Here is a 21217-nt window from a genome sequence, read left to right on the forward strand (position 1 = left end):
ATAATGAAAACGTAAAAGCGATGTGTAATTGTTAAAGTGGTTGTAAACCCTTTGCAACCACTTTTTACTACAGGCAAGCCTATAAAAAGGCTTACCTGTAGCTACACTGGATATCTCCTAAACCTGCGCGGTTTAGAGGATATATGTATTTGCATGTGGCAACGTCATTGGCACATGCGCACTTAACCACTTCAGCCTTTGGAAGAATTTACCCCCATCCTGACCAGAGCACTTTTTGCGATTCGGCACTGCAACGCTTTAACTGACAATTGCGCGGTCGTGCACCCAAACAAAATTGATGTCCTGTTTTTCCCCACAAATAGAGCTTTCTTTTGGTGGTATTTGATCACCTCTGCGGTTTTTATTTTTTTGTGCTATAAACAAAAAAGAGCGAGAATTTTGAAAAAAGCACACCCTGTAGGTACCATGAATAGCTCATAAACAATTTAGGAGATATTCACTGTATCCACATGTGCTGACGTCATCAGCACATGCGCACTGAAGAAATGGCCCACTTGAGCCGTTTCTTCAGTAGCCGTGCCGTGACCGGGAGTAACGTCATTGCGGGCTCCGGCCAATGACAGCGCTGGATCCCACAAACCCCGAAATACCTCTGGGAGACATGTCGCCAGTCACAGTGGTTTGTAACCCCTGCAACAGCTTCGATCTTATGCCCCATACACATGATGAGATTGTCGGACGCATGATCGTCCCTTTTTTATTGCATAAAAAAGAAAAAAAATTCGAAAGTGATGTCACGTGTTGTAATGCATTTGTATTGCATTTTTGAACGATAGCTATACTGATTAAACGAAAATCGTACGATCTGGCATCGTACAAAAAAAATTTCCATGCATGTCCGATAGAATAATATCGGATGAACCGTCCTGATTGGCTCTCAAAAGCTCAGTACGAACGATCCGATTAACATACGGTCGCTTCTAAAGCGGTATTTTCCATACGATTTTCTGATCGTGTGTACGGGGCATAAGGAAAGTATTTCATAATGAGCTAGCTCATTATGCCTTTGTCTTGCAGGGTTTTTTTTTTGTTTTGTTTTTTCAAGGTTACAACCACTTTAACCACTTCAGCCCCAGGACCATTTGGCTGGCCAGAGTGTTTTTTGCGATTCGGCACTGCGTCGCTTTAACTGACAGTTTTGGACGGTCGTGCGATGTTGCGTGCAATGTTGCTCCCAGCAAAATTGATTTCCTTTTTTTCCCACAAATAGAGCTTTCTTTTGCCAGTATTTGATCACCTCTGCGGTTTTTATTTTTTGCACTATAAACAAAAACGCGCTATAATAAATATCCCCCAAAAATATATAAAAAAAGTTTTTTTCCTCAGTTTAGGCCAATACGTATTCTTCTACATATTTTTGGTAAAATAAAATTGCAATAAGTGTTTATTGATTGGTTTGCACAAAAGTTATAGCGTCTACAAAATGGATAGTTTTATGGCATTTTTATTGATAATATTTTTTTACTAGTAATGGCAGCGATCAGCGATTTTTATCATGACGGTTAAGCAAACTGAAGCACGTATGGGCCATTATTGCTTCAGTTAGCCTGTGCCATTACCAGCATCTCCCACGCGTGATGTCATTGTGGCTCTGGCCAATCACAGCACCGCAGTAATACCTGGAAGTAACCCCCAGGAGATTTGTCAGCCACCCGAGCAGTGAATGAGGACCGATGCAGGGGCTTCGATTTCAGGTAAGTAATTCATAAAGCTAGTATGCATTATGTCTTTGTCTTGCAGGTTTTTTTTTGGATTTTTTTTAGGGTTTACAACAACTTTAACCCCTTGCTGGCTGGCTCACGCCGATGTATGTCAGCAGAAGGGAGCATACAGGCATATTAACGTACCCGTACGTTGCCCTTTAAGATGTGGCATTGTGGGCGCTAGCCCCATGAGTGTGATCGTGGGTCCCGCAGACTAAATGTCCACAGGAATACCCGCAATCGTCTCACAGAGAGTAAGAATGGGGAAATGCTGATGTAAACAACCATTTCCCCATTCTTCCTAGTGACAGGACACTGATCACAGCTCCCTGTGATCAGGAGTGGCGATCAGTGTTGTGTCACAAGTAGCCCATCCCCCCAACAGTAAGAATCACTCCCTAGGACACAGTTAACCCCTGCAGCGCCCCCTAGTGGTTAACCCCTTCACTGCCAGTCACATTTACACAGTCAGTAATCAGTGCATTTTTAATTGCACTGATCGCTGTGTAAATGTGAATGGTCCCAAAATAGCACCAAAAATGTCTGATCTGTCCGCCATAATGTCGCCGTCATGATAAAAATTGCAGATTACTAATAAAAAAAAAATTATTAATAAAAATGCCATAAAACTATCCCATATTTTGTAGATGCTATAACTTTTGCCCAACTTTGTATTGGCCTAAACTTAGGAAAACATATGTTTATATATTTTTTGGGGATATTTATTATAGCAAAAAGTAAAAAAGATTGCATTTTTTTCAAAATTGTTGCTCCTTTTTGTTTATAGCACATTAAAAAAAACGCAGAGGTGATCAAATACCACTAAAAGAAAGCTCTATTTGTGGGGAAAAAAGGACAATTTTGTTTGGGAGCCACATCGCACGACCGCGCAATTGTCAGTTAAAGCGACGCAGTAACAAATCGCAAAAAAGCTCTGGTCTTTGGCCAGCCAAATGTTCCTGGGGATGAAGTGGTTAAAGTGGTAGTAACCTCAGAAAAAAAAAAAAAAACACAGCAAGACAAAGGCATAATGAGCTAGCTCATTATGAAATACTTTGCTTAGATCGAAGCTGTTGCAGGGGTTGCACACCACTCTGACTGGCGACATGTCTCCTGGAGTTATTTCCGGGTTTGAGGGCTCCAACACTGTCATTGGCCGGAGCTCGCAATGACATTACTCCCGGTCACGGCATGGCTACTGAAGAAACGGCATGAGTGGGCCGTTTCTTTAGTGCGCATGTGCCGATGACGTCAGCAGATGCGGATACAGTGAATATCTCCTAAACTGTTTAGGAGATATTAACGATACCTACAGGTAAGCTTTATTGTAGGTAAAAGTGGTGTAAAAGGGTTTACAGCCACTTTAAGCAACCCAAAGATTAGTAAGCAGGTTACACAAAAAAAAAAGACTCTATTCCCTCATTCACTCACTCGATGTGGACGGGGGAATTCTCCCTACTCCGCTATTATATTGTGACAGTAGGGAGATTTCCCCCGCCATCAGATTAAACTGATCAGTACTGCCGACTATAGTCTGTGGTGCTGATCGAGCTGGGAAAATCCAACAGGGCAATTGTACAGAAGTCAAACGACAGACCGATCTGTTTACAATGTGAGGGGTTAGCTCGGCAGCGGGTGTGTGTGACCCCCTGGATGGGTTCACAACACAAAGTCAGGCACAGCAGACAGCGGTGTAGGTTCAAAAAACAAAAGATCCGGTTTATTTAGGCTACATGCAGTGATACATATAACAGCCAAACAAAATAAAACAAGAAAATAAATCCTGGTCAGCTTGACCTCTAACTACACACGTAGACTCCCTGTCTAACAACTGGGTGCAGCCTTGTGCTGCCCCAGTCCCTGTCTCTATTGTAGGGGTTTGCCACACAGGCGTTAACTCACCGCACAGAACAGATCTCAGACTCCCCAGTCTATACACACAAAACTGGTTCCAGGATGGAGCATCTCCCTAAGCATGCTGGGGTTTTTTGTAGAGGTCTTAATGAGCCCACTTACTTCAGCTGGGCTCATTAACTCTTCCCCTCTAATTATAAAAGTCTGCATAAAGCCTGAATCTAGGACACACATATTTACCATCCTGGATACAACCAGGTGACTTTACCTGCCTGCTGCCACATACCCCCCCCTCTTGTTTCAACCTTGGGGTTGTAACACCAGCAGTCAGACACGCATGTATCCGAGACAAAGCATCCACATTCCCCATTTTAACACCAGGGCGATGCTTAACTGTAAAGTTAAATTCCTGTAGGGCCAGGAACCACCTATTTACCCTTCTATTGGTCTCCTTGTTCTGAGCCATCCACTTTAAAGGAGCGTGATCAGTCACCAGGTCAAAGTGCCTACCTAGCAGATAGTACCGAAGGGAATCTAGAGCCCACTTCACTGCTAAACATTCCTTCTCAATCGTGGAGTAATTTACCTCATGGGACTTTAACTTCCTGCTGAGGTAAATGACTGGGTGCTCTTCCCCGTTCCAGACCTGGGATAACACTGCTCCTAACCCAACGTCTGATGCATCAGTTTGTACAACAAAGTCCTTAGAGAAGTCTGGTGAGTACAACACTGGCTGGCTACATAAGGCTGTTTTTAAGGACTGAAATGCTTCCTCAGCCTCTGGGGACCATTTAACCATAACCGACTCTTTCCCTTTTGTCAGGTTGGTGAGGGGCACAGCCTGAGAAGCAAAATGGGGAATGAATCGTCGATAATAGCCAGCGATTCCCAGAAAGGCTCGTACCTGTTTCTTGCTGTTGGGACGTGGCCAACTCTGTATGGCCTCGACTTTATTGACTTGGGGTTTTATCACCCCCCTCCCAATAGTGTACCCAAGATATTTGGCCTCCTCCTGTCCAATGGTACACTTCTTTGGATTGGCCGTAAACCCAGCTTCCCGGATAGAGTCTAGGACTGCTTGTACTTTTGGCAAATGTGAGACCCAGTCTGTGCTATGGATAATCACATCATCCAGGTAAGCTGCAGCATATTTCTGATGGGGCCTCAGAATCTTATCCATTTTCCGCTGGAATGTTGCCGGTGCATTCTGTAACCCAAACGGCATTCTCTTATATTGGAATGCCCCATCTGGGGTTACAAACGCAGTTTTCTCCTTGGCCGAATCGGCCAGGGGAATTTGCCAATACCCTTTGGTGAGATCAAGAGTTGTCATATATCGGGCTGTTCCCAGCCGGTCAATCAACTCATCTATACGCGGCATGGGGTAGGTGTCAAATTTTGTAACTTTATTTAATTGTCGAAAATCGTTACAAAACCGCCAGCTCCCATCAGGTTTGGGCACTAGTACGATAGGACTGGACCAGTCACTCTGGGACTCCTCTATCACACCCAAATCCAACATCCTTTGAACCTCCCCACGTATTGCCTCCCGTCGGGCCTCTGGTATTCTATAAGGTTTTAGTTTTACCCTTTCTCCTGGCGGGGTGATAATGTCATGCTCTACGCCAGATGTTTGTCCCGGAAGCTCAGAGAAAATCTCTTTGTTACGAAGTACAAACTCTTTAACCTCCTGTTGTTGGGCTTTCGATAAGGTGTCTGCTATTCCAACCTCAGGAACTAAGCAATCAGGCTGTACTTGTGACAAAGTCTCTGCGACTAGGGATTCCCTATCCCTCCAGGCTTTCAGCAAATTGACGTGATAGATCTGCTCCGGCTTTCGCCTTCCTGGCTGTCTAACCCTGTAGTTCACCTCACTAATTTTTTCAATTACTTCATATGGACCTTGCCATTTGGCCAGAAATTTGCTTTCAACCGTAGGGACTAGCACCAAGACCCTATCCCCCGGGGAAAAAGTACGTGTCTTGGCCCCACGGTTGTACACTCTCTGCTGTGCTAACTGCGCTTGGGTTAAATGTTCCTTTACAATTGGCATTACCTGTGCAATTCTATCTTGCATCAGGGCAACATGCTCAATCACACTCCTGTGAGGAGAACTCTCATTTTCCCAAGTTTCCTTGGCGATATCCAGCAGCCCTCTTGGGTGTCTCCCATAGAGCAACTCAAAGGGTGAGAAACCCGTAGAGGATTGGGGTACCTCCCTAATGGCAAACATCAGATAGGGTATTAGACAATCCCAATTCTTTCCATCTCTATCCACCACCTTCTTTAACATTTGTTTTAGGGTTTTGTTGAATCTTTCAACCAACCCATCTGTTTGGGGGTTATACACAGATGTACGCAATTGCTTCACTTTGTACAACTTGCATAATTCTTTCATAACCCGGGACATAAAGGGTGTACCTTGGTCCGTAAGCAGTTCCTTACAAATACCCACGCGGCTAAAAACAAGAGATAGCTCTTTGGCTATGGTTTTGGCCGAGGTATTTCGAAGAGGAATTGCTTCCAGATAACGGGTGGCATAGTCCAATATAACCAAAATGTACTGATGCCCCCTAGCGGACTTCATTATCGGACCTACCAAATCCATTGCGATCCTTTCAAAGGGGACCTCAATGATAGGAAGAGGTACCAGGGGGTTACGGAAATGTGGCATAGGTGCCGACTTCTGACACACAGGGCAGGAGGAACAATAATTTTCTGTTTCCTTCATGACCCCAGGCCAATAGAATCTCTGCAGTACCCTCTCTCTGGTTTTTTCGGTCCCCAGATGACCTCCCAGAATGTGCCCATGGGCCAATTCTAACACCAACTTCCTGTAAGGTTTGGGCACCACAAGTTGCTCAATGGTTTCTTCTGCCCTTTGAGCCACTCGATACAGCAGGTCCCTTTCCACAGTGAAGTACGGGTAAGTGCAAGTCTTATCTGGGTTCACTAACTCGCCATCTATTTTCACCACATTTTCCCGTGCCTTTATTAGGGTGGGGTCTTTTAACTGTTCTGTGGCAAAATTTTCCCTGTGAACCTCAAGGTCCGAAAACTCCACAGACGGCATGTTTTCAACTGAGGATGTTGGCTCCTCCCCAGTTTCTCGAGTTTCCCCCGCCAATACCGACAAGGGAAATTCAGGAGAGTCCTCACCACTCCCAGAGGAATTCTGGTCATCTTCCTGGTCTATAGGGGCACCAGTGGGGGGCTCAGGACAATCCCAGAGTTCCCAGAATTTTGGAAAATCCCTTCCCACAATAGCATCATGTGGTAAGTGAGACACTAACCCCACCTGATGAGAGAGGTTACCTTTGGGGGTCTCAAAAAACACTGAAGTTACAGGATACTCTCGGGTGTCCCCATGCACACAAATAACAGCCACCCTGTTCTTCCCAGAGACCTCTGTAGTAACTAATTCAGCTTTTATCAATGTTACCAGGCTACCTGAATCCAGCAACACATCAACATGCCTACCATTAATACACATTTTACATAAATGTCTCTCAGGTCCCCGAATGGCAGTGCATGCAACTGTCGCAAACAGCGACTGACGTCTCTCCCTTATAAAGTCACATTGCATAGGCTCATCCACAACTGGGCAATTGGCTGCAATATGTCCCTCTTGCCGGCAGCGGTAGCGAATAATCTTTTTCGCTGCCTCTTGCAGCATGGGCTTCCTGGGCTGCTCCCGCCAGACCTTAGGTAGAACTCCCACCCTCTCACTCTCTCCACCCTCACCCCTTGGAGTCATCTTACCCGTCACTGGGGATGATCTGGTCTTAGGGGGGAAAGTCCGTGAGTCCCTGGAAGAGGTGGTCAGGTTCTCTGTAGCCAAGTACCTCTCAACCAGATCCACAAGTTTATCTGCATTTTCTGGGTCTCCATGGCTTACCCATTTTTGGATGGCAGTAGGAAGAGCTCTCAGGAAACGATCCATAACCATACGTTCCACAATGTTTGGTGCAGTCAAAGTCTCTGGCTGCAGCCACTTCCTGCTCAGGTGAATGAGATCATACATTTGAGACCTGGGAGGTTTTCCAACCTGAAAAGTCCAGTTATGCACACGCTGAGCCCGGACGGCCAGGGTGACACCCAGCCGTGCCAATATTTCTGCTTTTAGCACCACATAGTCTTTTGCTTGGTCAGGCTCTAGGTCATAATAAGCTTTCTGCGATTCCCCAGTTAACAGAGGGGCCACCAGTCCAGCCCATTGCTCCTTAGGCCACTTTTCCCTTTCAGCAGTCCTTTCAAATGTGGTCAAAAACACCTCCGGATCATCCTCTCCAGTCATTTTTGTCAGTAAACGGCTCACACCAAAGGATGCGGTATTATTGTAACCACTTGCTTCATTGGTCTGCGGACGTTGCTGTATTAATGTCTCTATTTTCTGTTGAAAATTCTGCTCTTGCTTCTGCAACAGGTCTATGAAGCGGGCTTCAGATCGCTGCTGGGCTTGTTGCTGAGCTTCCAAACTCTGCTGGTGAGCCTTCTGCTGATTTTCCAAACTCTGCTGCAAAGTTGCATTTATCTGCTGCTGGGCTGCAAGGCTCTTTTGTAAACCTGCATTTGTTTGCTGCTGATTTGCATTTGCTTGTTGCTGGTTTGCATTTGCTAGAGCCAGCTGTCTCAGTATCTCCTCCATGCTGGCCTTAACAAAAAAAAAAGTGCCAAAATTCTCCACCAACTGTGAGGGGTTAGCTCGGCAGCGGGTGTGTGTGACCCCCTGGATGGGTTCACAACACAAAGTCAGGCACAGCAGACAGCGGTGTAGGTTCAAAAAACAAAAGATCCGGTTTATTTAGGCTACATGCAGTGATACATATAACAGCCAAACAAAATAAAACAAGAAAATAAATCCTGGTCAGCTTGACCTCTAACTACACACGTAGACTCCCTGTCTAACAACTGGGTGCAGCCTTGTGCTGCCCCAGTCCCTGTCTCTATTGTAGGGGTTTGCCACACAGGCGTTAACTCACCGCACAGAACAGATCTCAGACTCCCCAGTCTATACACACAAAACTGGTTCCAGGATGGAGCATCTCCCTAAGCATGCTGGGGTTTTTTGTAGAGGTCTTAATGAGCCCACTTACTTCAGCTGGGCTCATTAACTCTTCCCCTCTAATTGTAAAAGTCTGCATAAAGCCTGAATCTAGGACACACATATTTACCATCCTGGATACAACCAGGTGACTTTACCTGCCTGCTGCCACAACAACCAGCTTGCCCATACGTGGATCAAAATGTGGCCAGTTCCTGCTGAACCAGATGCATTTTGATCCATGTACGATCGGCTTAAGGGGATTTTATAGCTGTTGGTGGGGTACTTCGTGGTGCAGGGGCAATAACATACACAGTCCCTGTGCGATGGAAGAACTTGTATTGAATTACTGCAAAGACAGTTCACAAATTACCCAGTGGAGAGGCAGTAGTGGGCACTGTATCGCCACATAGTGTGCCCAAATCCCCATTTTTGCTTACTGTGTTCAGGTGCTTTAAATAGACTTGTAGGATTTAAATTACATTTTAGTATGTATGCACAATAATCTTTTGTTCTGTTTATATGGTCTTATAGCAGCACCATCTTTAATGTGATGCATAGTTAGGGTGTGCCCCACAAGTGTTTGTTTCTCTCAGTCTCGGTCCAGCACCGGGACCTGCCAGTAGCTGCTAGCCAGATCCTGGGTGGAGAAAAACTTGTCTTGTCCCAGGGCCATCAGAGATTCCTCAACCCAAGGTACATGCATTGAGCTTACGGTAGTCCACACAGAAACATAGACCTCCATCCTTCTTTCGCATCAGAACAACAGGAGCAGCCCCAGGACTGAGGCTTTCCTTGATCACTCCACTCTGGAACATGTTACAGAGAGTAACTCTTTAGCACAATGCTGGGAGGGGGGTGTGACAGTGACAGTACTGCTGCTGGATGGGAGGTGCGTCCCTCATATGTATGGGGTAGTTGATGGCTTCAGTGAACCCATAGCCCTCTGGATTAGTGACAGGTGTTTTTCCAGCAGCTGCTAAAACAGTCTGTTGGAGTAGGGAAAGTCTTTAAAGGTAATGTCCAGCTGCTCTAGTAGGGATCTGTATTGGGTTTCATCCCTTGAGATCATAGCTGCGTGTAGAGGGGCACAGATCACTTCCACTCCTGGCTGGGCGTCGGGGATGCAGTGATGAGGCAGTGCATAGAGATCAGCCAAGATGGTGTGTCTGGGCAGTGTGGTTCCCAGGTTGACAAGTTGCACCAAGATCCTTCCTCGATGAACCCTGCCACTCTTCTGACATCACTGGGTCTTTACGGAGTTTGACCATAACAGTGGCTGTCATTTTTTGTGGGCCCCCCACAGGGAGTGACCAGACTACTTCTTTTAAGGATGCAAAGAGTAACCTCTGCTTGGGGGTATACAAACCACTCCTACCTGCTCCTGTTGCTTCTTGTTTGCCCTGTACTGTGCCTGATAGGCCTGGAGTACTCAGAGCCACACAGCCCGCAGGCCACAGCCACATACCCACCAGCCTGATTGTTCATATTTGGCCAACAGGTAGGGTAAGTCCAGGTTTTTCAAGATATTCATGCCCAGAACGACAGGCACTGCTGGGCTGACTGGGTCGTGGGTCACTATTACCCCTGCCCGTCCACCCCCTGGCCTTCAATTTGGATTCTCACCCAGGTAATGCCCTCGACCAGGATGGGTAGGTTATTGGCCGCTCTGAGGGAAAGCCAAAGGGTCTAACTACTCGCTTGCTCCAAATCTGCACATAGAAATCATATTCCATGACCGTGACTTCTGATCGGTGTCAAACTTTCATAGGAATTCTTTCCTGTTAACTAAGGCAACTACTGCTGGGCTTGGTGTGACCATGTCCTCTGACTTGCTGGGACTTTGGGTTGTTGGTCTCAGGTCTCAGTGCATGAAGCTAGCACGAAGATGTAAAAAAAGCTAAAAAAGGTGATAACACTATTTTGTTTTGTTTTTCTGCATTAGGTAAACGCAGGTCACTGCAAGAACAAATAGAAAACAAATGTGTCCTGTCTATACCACAACACTGGTGTGATATGGTGAGCTGCGGGAAATAGCAGAATGTCTGCATTTTCCCACAGTGCACTGGATGTCACCACAATCACAATGCACAACCGTACATGAATGAAGTGTCACATAGCAGATTAAAAAAAGCAGGATTAAAAAAAATAACAAGTAAGCAGTGCGATATGCTGCTGGAGCTGACGCCAACATTAGCCTGCACAGTAAAATGCTATGTTTTACTGTAAAAGATAGGAAGATCCTAGCCTTAGGAAAGGAGTTCACCAAGGGAGCATACTTCATCTTATTAGAGTACAACATAGCTTCTGTGGTGATTGCATATATCTTTTTTTTTAAACTGGAACTGGAAAGAGAACAGTGCTGACCCCATGTGGATGTAAGGCGCAATACTCATTTCAAATACAATCAAAAACAATAGATACAATAACACAACATTTCTAATATTGGTACTGGTTTTATACTATTTGTGCCATCTGCTGTTAATAAATGTATGTAGGGGCTTCCATGAGTTGATTGTTGTCAATAAAGACTCTCTTGGAGACAATGGAATAGATCTTCTAATCTTTTTAAGGGCTTGTTCACATCGGCTGACAGGGTGCGATGAAAACGGGCAGTTCAAACATCATCTTACCTTACCTGACTCCACACCTAAAGAAGGGCATACTCAGGCTGCTAATGGCTGTGCACATGCTGCAGTCCCAATGGCCATGCCAAGATATGTAGACAGGATTTATACTGTGCCTTTGGCTTGGCAGCAATGAATGTATGCAGAAAGAGGTTGTGTAATTTATGTGTTGGCATGCTGCATTTAAGGTGAGTAACATACAGTCAATTTGTATGCTAATACCTTCACTGTGTAGTGCCCTCCTCTAGTTAGGCTGCTGGGCTAAATTTAGTCTTTTGGCTTCACTGGAGTCAGAGCAGAAATCTATTATTTTTGTCTGGTCAGGGTTTCCTAGCTGGGTGGTTGATTTCTCTCACCCCATTCTGGAAGAAGCTTCCAGAATATAGGACAGGGAGGGTCAAATGACCAGTATGAGTATTGATCAAGCTGTAGTTAATTCATGGTAGGAGGCATTCAGAAGGTGGCTGGGGCAGTGATAAATGATTGGGAGGCCTTTCCAGAATGTTCTTTTCTCTCCAAGGAGGGTTCCAGTTCACCTGGGGCTGCTGCCCGTGGGAGACAGTTGGTAAGAAAAGAAATTGCAGTCTGGGCCCTGGGCCTCAGCAGGTGCTGAGCTGGGGGTCTGGTGAAGATTGCTAAAGGATTATGTTTGCTGCAGGGAACTGTCCCGAAGTTCTGGTCTGGAGAAGGATCCTTTGTCTCCCTTACTGAATATCTACCTGTGGAAGCTGGGTGGCAGACAACCCCAAGGACATTTTGAATAAGACCTATGTTTGGGACCTTCACATGTGCCTGCAGCTATAAAGATTTAGTGTGAAGTTTGTCTTCTCGTTGTTTGTTAATACCGTTTTGGTGTACCCTGTGACCCTAAACCCCTCTACTCTTCATGTACCTCAATAATCAATAGTAAAACAGCATCATCTAGACTGAGCAATTATTGTCAGTGTGGGTTAGACTGTGCTTGTGACTGGCGGCCTCTGTAGCAAGAGAGACGTTGGCATATTCTCAGCAGCCCCTCCGGCGGTGATCACTACAACTGTAAAATCTATCTGGCTCCAGAGAGATTCTCAAAGTGATCCTATTCCAGGAAATAAATCCACCCAAAGCGGAACACAGTATTAACACATCTATTTAGCTTAGCTGAACTGCTGAACGCGATTTAATTGCCGTGAAATCATCCCTTGAAGTCTGTTTAGAAACCGACACTTCTAGGGGTGTCCTCCTGAAGCACTCACGGAATCCTCTCTCCAACCTCCATGCTATTACTATGTCCAGTGGTGATGTGGAGGTGGGTTGAAGAAACCACTCAATGCTGCAAAGAACACAGGAGATTGAGTCTCCCAGTAGTGTTTGTTTCTCAGCAAACTTTGAGGGAAGTTCTATAGCAATAGAGCGGTATATAGTGGCACCGGCATAGTAAGTATACACTCTTTTGTAGGTATAACTTTTTAGGGGAATGTATTTTTGCACTCCATTATCTCTGTCCTGACAAGAACACTTTCAATTATGCACAAGCGATTGGTGTCTAAAGCATAGCTCTGGACTGTTCCTAATTTTGAGGGACTATCCCTGTTTTGGAACAAAGTCCCTCTGTCCCTCTTTCCTCCTCATTTGTCCCTCATTTTGGTCTGATCTATATAGTTGTATATACATGTAGCACCCTGCTATTTAGGCAGGGTTGCTCCTAAATTTACCTGTCAGGTATAGCTACCTTGGCTAATTGTTGAGGATTAGTTGATTTTACTCTAAGTCTGTAAATGCTGCACTTGTTGGGCATTAGATAAGACAAGGGCACTGCAAGGTCAGATGATGGGTATATGGGGTATCTCAGCCAATGGCATTTTCTTAAATCCCTTGGCCTGCTGGGAGAACCTATATATTTGAGTGGAGTCAGGTGATCAGTGTTCTGTGCCATGGCTGTCTGGGTGGACGTGTGTTGTATTGCCCAGGCTGCTCGGTCGGTGTTTGGGCCTATCCCGGGCACATCTGGCTGCTAAGCTGTCTGAAGGCCTATCCAGAAGCAAAAGAGCAGCACAGGGTTGGGATTACAACATGCAGTCCAACCAGAAGTGATGGTTCTGCCGGCCACAGAACCTGTCATGGTCGGAGGTAGAGGGGAAGCAGTCACCATTAAGGGACCAACCACCTTATTACCAAGGACCACAGTGAGTAGCTGAAGCAAGTATTGGAGCGGATTCAGTGGCAGTAAATCATCTAGTCTAGTGAGAGAGAGACTGGGAGTGATGGAAGTGATGGAACTGTTACACTTTGTGTTAGAAACTGTTAAAGGCTGTACCATAGGAGACAGCATTCCTACACATGCAGATGTGGCGTCTTGTTGGATGCCTTTCCCTGCATGGCTGTTCTCCTGTAGAAGTCTCAGAGTCTGCCAATTAACATTGCAACTGCCTAAGGGTGCCCTGGCCCTAACCCTCTCTCTCAAGTTCTGTTCAAGAGAAATAAAATCTCTTTGCATTCAAGAAGTGTCTGGAGCCCAATAAATCTTGCATTACACCCACCATGCCTCACAACCCACCATATACAGAAGTACATCAGCTATATTTGGGCCTGGAGGTTCTCATTAGACTGAAGGAGGCCTGGGACCTTGCTACATAAAATGCATTGTTTATCTTTCAAATAGTGTTTCAATGTGCTCATCCAAATTCTAAATTGCTGCATTTGTAAATTTCAAAAGCCAATATAAAGGAATAGTAGTGGTAAAAAAGCACTTGTAGGCTTAACTAATTATTTTTTTGTATATTCTCCTTTAAGGGGGTGTGGCAGGATGTGTGTCCTATGCCTACATACTTTTGCTAATAGGTGTCCCTCATTCCCATCTCAAATTTTTTTTTAACCTCAAGGAGGTTGGTTGGTGTTGGTGTCCCTTGTTAATTGGACATTGTATTTTAGAAATGTACCTGCCTACTCACAAATAAACTGTCCCTTTTGAAGTAAAACATACAGGCAAGTATTTCTGAAAACAAAATATACCTTTATTAGGGGTCATAACCAAATAAAGAGGAGGGCAACGCTGGAGAAACAGCTAAAATTGGCAAAGCCTTTGGCCCCCAGGGCACACATCAACTATTTTAAGGCATAATTGGTGGCCTGAGGAGTCCATATATAAGGGAGTACAATCTGGTCCAGAAGTCCAAGAGATCAGGAACAGCAGCAGATGACATACATGCCCCCAGGCTGTGGTCATACAATAGCCTGCATCTTTTGTCAGATCAGACTGAGCTCAGGCCATCACTTTCTTTTCTTCCTCACACTCTTCTTTCCAGGCTTACATCCAGGCTGTGGCTGTGATGTTGGAGGTGTGGCAGGAGGAGGAGGTGGGTTTTGTTGGTGATTTCGCCCCTTAACCCCTTATTTGGTGTGAGGTACATGATTATGATATACTAATATCATAAGCAAGGAAGAAGTGGAGGAGCCCAGCTTGAGCCAGGTATAGTATTGTTCTACATATTTCTTGTCAAAAAATTAATGATGTTTACTAGATGTTATTATTGATCACTAATATCATTAGTATATCATAATTTCACAAAGCAAAGGCATATGAGAGAATTGGTCACGCTGGAGTAACCAATTCTTAGTCCATGAACTCTTCCTCACCTTGTTCATGGACTGGGCTTGGGTCAAAGTAAGAACCCCAACACCAACCCCCCGCACAGCAAGAACTCTATGACGAGTTACTCCAGAGTGACCAATTCTCGCACATGCCTTTGCTGCATGAGATCCAGGAGAATAACCCTGATGATTTCAGGATTTATCTTTGGATGACGGACCCTGTTTTTCACTGTCTGTTGGCTTTGCTGTCCCCTTATATTAGCAGACAGGACACCTGCATGCGGCAAGCCATCACTCCTGAGCAGAGGCTAGTCACCAAGTTGCGGTACTTGGCGACGGGGAGAAGTCTGCAGGACCTCAAGTTCTCGACAGGCATCTCCCTCCAGGCTCTGGGGGTCATTATTCCAGAGATCTGTTTTGCCATTTTTCAGGTCTTGCAGAAGGACTATATTAGGGTAAGTTCTATCCTTTATTAACATCACATTCTATGTGTTTATTGTTTGCTAATGTATTGTATTTATTTCATCCTTCCCTAATTACCATGATTGGAATATGCTGTGAATGTCCCCTTTATCCTCATGCATGCTGGATTTTTTTTAATGCTCCTTTTTTGGCCTACATGCATATTTGCCTTCACTAATCTCCCCAGCATGCTACCCTGGGCCCATACACAGCTATAGCCTAGTCACTTAACAATGTATTTTGTCAGCTCCATTGTAGTGCTTTACCCTAAATACTCCCTAAAATGTGTACGAATGTTATGTGTGTGCTTAAATTCATGCAGAGTGCCAGAGACTTTTTTTGGGGGTCCCAAAATCATTTGGAACCCTCCCTCCCCCCAACCGCTAAGTCAACCGATACCAATACTCTATCTGCTGACTTTGCCAAACCCATATACACTATACCTATCTCTTTTGTGGTCAGATTTCTCCAAAGCTTGTAGTGCAAGGGCCTGCCTGAATACTTTCAATTCCTAAAAATGTGCTTTCATTTGTACAATGTGTATTTTTAATTTTTGTATTATGACACTTCTTACCTGTCCAGTGGGCTGCCAATAGTGCAAGTAAGGAGGGGCTGGCCAAAGTAACACATTATACATTATACATTCAGCTCTCAATGAAGTGGAGAGGGTTACCTGTCCAAAACATTCAGGAATCTGATAAGTGGACCTTATATTTTTGTCTTTAAAGAGTCCTTCAAATAAAATGTTATGCTGATGTTGGCCAAGAATGTTTTTGTGTCTAATCTGCTTGCAATGTTATGTGCAAAATGACTAATAATTATTTTTCTGTTTTGATTCCACAGTTTCCTTCAATGTCATAGGAATGGCAGACTGTGACATCCCACTTTGCCAACTGTTGCGATTTTCCCAACTGTGGAGGGACAATTGATGGGAAACACGTCCACAAAGTCCCACCACCCCATTCGGGGTCATACTATTTTACCTATAAGGGGTTTCATAGTATCGTGTTGATGGCGGTGGTGTCAGCGACATATGATTTTCTCTATGTGGACGTGGGGAAGAATGGCTAGATGTCGGATGGTGGAGTCTTTGCCCAGACCGAGTTCTACCAAGATGGCTTGAGATTGCCACTTGCGGAAGAGCATATGGCTGATGAAGTATTTGGTCTGGGTGATCATATGATGAGGCCATTGCCCCAGAGGACCCTCACCTCGGAGAAGAGGGTTTTTAATTACTGGCTGGCCAGAGCCGAAGAGTCATGGAGAACTACTTTGGAATAATGGCCAGCCGGTTCTGCCTATTTCTGACACCAATAAATCTTGCGGAGTACAAAATGAACCACAAACTGAACCACATTGTATTATGCTGCTGCATACTGCACAACTTTTTAAAACAAAATGTACCAACTTATGTAGACTCATTTGGACCTGAGGCTGGACTTCCAAAAAATACAATGACAGCCCTAGAAGTTGGACGTACTGGCTTCACCCCCCCCCCCCCCCCCCAGAGCGCATGGGAAGTGCAGCAGAAATATGTTTAATATTTTACGGGTAGGGGGGCCATTGCTATGCCAGAAAATGTTTAAATATTTAAAAAAAAAAATTGATATGATAAAATCCTGATTTTGATTTACTGCTTGTGTTTATTTTATCTGTCTCCTAGGTTCTCTTAGTGATACTTGTAGTGCCAAGTGGTTTTAACATTATTTAAATAACACCCATTGTCACTGTAAACACCAACTTAATACGAAAAGTGATATTGAGCATTGAAAGAAGAAGTCACACATTGTTCATTAGAAAGCCTTTTACTCTGTGCACATTCACATGTGCCTTCTAAAACATTTTGTGGTAAAAAAAAAAACACTTTTTTTTTGGAAAGGTTTTACCTTGAAATTTTGGAAAAAGTACATAAAAGGCATGTTTCCAAAAATATCATACACAGCTCTGGAACTTACAAAATGAAGGCAATATCAGACATTATAGTGTCAAAAATGTCTTGATCTTGCCTTCATCAGATGGGGTGAAGTCATCCCTGTAAAAGCCACATTTAGAAGATGCTGTCAGGTCACCTGAGACAAGGTGACAGATGCACTCTGCAGGAGTCGGAAGTGCACCGCTAGGTTGTGGACCTTAGGACTGACTGCTGCAGATTGTACCCAGGAAGATTCAGGACACAGGTCTACAGGATCACTAACACAGATCCCAATGGGAGCTATAGCATAGATTCCCCAGGGCGCGGAGTCTAAGAGCCAGCGGGTGTTTGCCAGAGCCTCCAGTGGTGAGGATGGACTTCGCTGCAGTCTGACTCCAGGTCGCGACCCCTAGGGTCTCACAGCTCACCCTCACAGTAGACTACAGGAGAAGGAAGCAGCAGGCTGGAACGACAAGGATAGTAAGGGGATACGTGTCAGGAACAGTGTTGTTGCTGGGATCGCCTGCTGGTGTCACTGTTTCTTTTGCCATCAAAGGTTGCAGTTCTGGTGGTCACCAGCGGGTGTCTCCCAGCAAATAGACATTCTAATAATCCAGCTGCACCTGAAGTGGTATGGCTTGGAAGTATATAAGCCCGCCCTTCACTGAGGCTCATGGCTTCAGAATCCTTCCTGCAAGCCTTGTCCCTGCCTGTTCCTGATACCTGTTCCTGATACCTGTTCCTGATACCTGTTCCTGATACCTGTTCCTGATACCTGTTCCTGATTTGCTTCCTGTCCTGGACTCTGTTCCCTATACCTGTGACTTGTCCCTTGATTCCTGCCTTGGCTCCCCTTGCTTCCGCTTCCTCCACCTGGCCTCCTGTTCCCCTTGTCTCTCATCCCTGCCTTGTTATATATGTGTTCCCTTTCCATGTATATATATAGTTAGTATAATTAGTTAGTTTAGGGGTTTGGGGTTTGCTGTGTATTATTTGTGTTCTTGCTTGTTTATGGTTTGCTGTGTATTATTTGTGTTCTTGTTTGTTTATGGTTTGCTGTGTTTGGTTTGCACGTGTGCCTTTTTCCTTAATAAATATTTATATTTTCACTTACCTTTCGAGCCTCATTCCTTTAGTGCAGCCCATTGATCTGTTTATTTTGTGCCACAGGCATCCCTTCCATGACAGAATTCTGAAGCCATACTAACAGATCGGCTGCACTTGGGAATAGGATCTGGAAACTTGCTATTGCCAAGAAAAATGCATCTGGAAGATATCCTGTATCTTTCGCTTCTGGCAACAGATGACAGAGATTTTTGTCATCAGACATTAGGTGAATACACTAGAGAGCAACTGCTGGAATGTATCCGTATAGCCCATGTTTTTGTTGATCAGGGCAGTTTTCTGTTTGAGGATGTGCAGCCATTGATTCGGATCTGTACAGAGTTGGCCCTGTCTGATGCCTCTATTGGAGGTGATGACTATACACCCCCTTTTAGTGCAGCTCAGGTAGAGTCTTTGGTGTGGCTGTTGGAAGATGACTCAGCCTTTTTCTTTGAGCAATACTCAGCTTGTCCTCAACAGGTGCTTGCAGCATGTATTGATTCAGTGCAGTCTCTGGTCAGACAAACCATGTGCAAACCAGATTTTGTGCAACCATTATTACAGGCCTGGTCAAGCTTGTTGTACTCAGCTTCTGTCAGCTCCCAACCACCCATTTCTGTGTCCAGATACCAGTCTGCTGGGATATCTTCCTCTCTATTACTCCCAACAACCACAATTTCTGACCCATACACCCTGCTACCAATGAAGTACCAGTACCCCGTTTCCTCCTGCTGTACCTACCCAGCCTTTAACCCCTCTGCTACTTCTCAGCTGCCTTCATCAGTTCCATTGAATCTCCCCTCAAGATCTGCTCCCTCTGTTTTACCATCCTTCCACTCTTCGCTCTTACCAGCTGCATCCACTACCTACAGCCCTGTACCCACATACAAATCTTCAGTTGCTAAAACCAAAAAGAAACGGAAGTTTTTCCCAACCCATACCATTCTGTCATCACCCACTTCTGCCTCCATGCCTGATGTTCCAATGCCTGCTGTTCAGCCTGTTGTGCCAGTGTCTCTGCCTGTTGTCCAGCCTGCTGTCTCTGCCTTCCAGCCTGACGCCTTCCAGCCTGCTGTCCCGGCCTTCCAGCCTGACGCCTTCCAGCCTGCTGTCCCGGCCTTCCAGCCTGACGCCTTCCAGCCTGCTGCCCCGGCCTTCCAGCCTGACGCCTTCCAGCCTGCTGCCCCGGCCTTGCAGTCTGATGCCTTGCAGTCTGATGCCTTGCAGTCTGATGCCCCGGCCTTGCAGTCTGATGCCTTACAGTCTGATGCCCCGGCCTTGCAGTCTGATGCCCCGGCCTTGCAGTCTGATGCCCCGGCCTTCCAGTCTGATGTCCCGGCCTTCCAGTCTGGTGCCTTCCAGTCTGATGTCCCGGCCTTCCAGTCTGATGTCCCGGCCTTCCAGTCTGATGCCTTGCAGTCTGATGTCCCGGCCTTCCAGTCTGGTGCCTTGCAGTCTGATGTCCCAGCCTTGCAGTTTGATGTCCCGGCCTTCCAGTCTGATGCCTTGCAGTCTGATGTCCCGGCCTTCCAGTCTGATGCCTTGCAGTCTGATGTCCCGGCCTCCCAGTCTGATGCCTTGCAGTCTGATGTCCCGGCCTTCCAGTCTGATGCCTTCCAGTCTGATGTCCCGGCCTTCCAGTCTGATGCCTTCCAGTCTGATGCCTTGCAGTCTGATGTCCCGGCCTTCCAGTCTGATGCCTTACAGTCTGATGTCCCGGCCTTCCAGTCTGATGCCTTGCAGTCTGATGTCCCGGCCTTCCAGTCTGATGCCTTGCAGTCTGATGTCCCGGCCTTCCAGTCTGATGCCTTGCAGTCTGATGTCCCGGCCTTCCAGTCTGATGCCTTGCAGTCTGATGTCCCGGCCTTCCAGTCTGATGCCTTGCAGTCTGATGTCCCGGCCTTCCAGTCTGATGCCTTGCAGTCTGATGTCCCGGCCTTCCAGTCTGATGCCTTGCAGTCTGATGTCCCGGCCTTCCAGTCTGATGCCTTCCAGTCTGATGTCCCGGCCTTCCAGTCTGATGTCCCGGCCTTCCAGTCTGATGTCCCGGCCTTCCAGTCTGATACCTTGCAGTCTGATGTCCCGGCCTTCCAGTCCGATGCCTTGCAGTCTGATGTCCCGGCCTTCCAGTCCGATGCCTTGCAGTCTGATGTCCCGGCCTTCCAGTCCGATGCCTTGCAGTCTGATGTCCCGGCCTTCCAGTCCGATGCCTTGCAGTCTGATGTCCCGGCCTTCCAGTCTGATGCCTTCCAGTCTGATGTCCCGGCCTTCCAGTCTGATGTCCCGGCCTTCCAGTCTGATGTCCCGGCCTTCCAGTCTGATGCCTTGCAGTCTGATGTCCCGGCCTTCCAGCCTAATGACCCGGTGCTCGCTGCCCAGCCTGATGACCCGGAGCTCGCTGCCCAGCCTGATGACCCGGAGCTCGCTGACCAGCCTGATGACCCGGAGCTCGCTGACCAGCCTGATGACCCGGAGCTCGCTGACCAGCCTGATGACCCGGAGCTCGCTGCCAAGCCTACTGCCCAGGCTGATGACCCAGTGTTTGCTGCCCAGCCTGGTGACCCGGTGCTTTCTGCCAAGCCTACTGCCCAGCCTGATGACCTGGAGCTTGCTGCCCCACCTGATGACCCGGTGCTTGCTGCCAAGTCTACTGCCCAGCCTGATGACCCGGTGCTTGCTGCCAAGCCTACTGCCCAGCCTGATGACCCGATGCTTGCTGCCCAGCCTGATGACCCGATGCTTGCTGCCCAGCCTGATGCCTTGCAGTCTGATGTCCCGGCCTTCCAGTCCGATGCCTTGCAGTCTGATGTCCCGGCCTTCCAGTCTGATGCCTTCCAGTCTGATGTCCCGGCCTTCCAGTCTGATGTCCCGGCCTTCCAGTCTGATGTCCCGGCCTTCCAGTCTGATGCCTTGCAGTCTG

Source organism: Lithobates pipiens, unplaced genomic scaffold, assembly GCF_037356315.1.
Source record: "Lithobates pipiens isolate NorthernLeopardFrog02 unplaced genomic scaffold, aLitPip1_a1.2 Scaffold_16, whole genome shotgun sequence".
In the NCBI taxonomy this organism is placed as follows: Eukaryota; Metazoa; Chordata; class Amphibia; order Anura; family Ranidae; genus Lithobates; species Lithobates pipiens.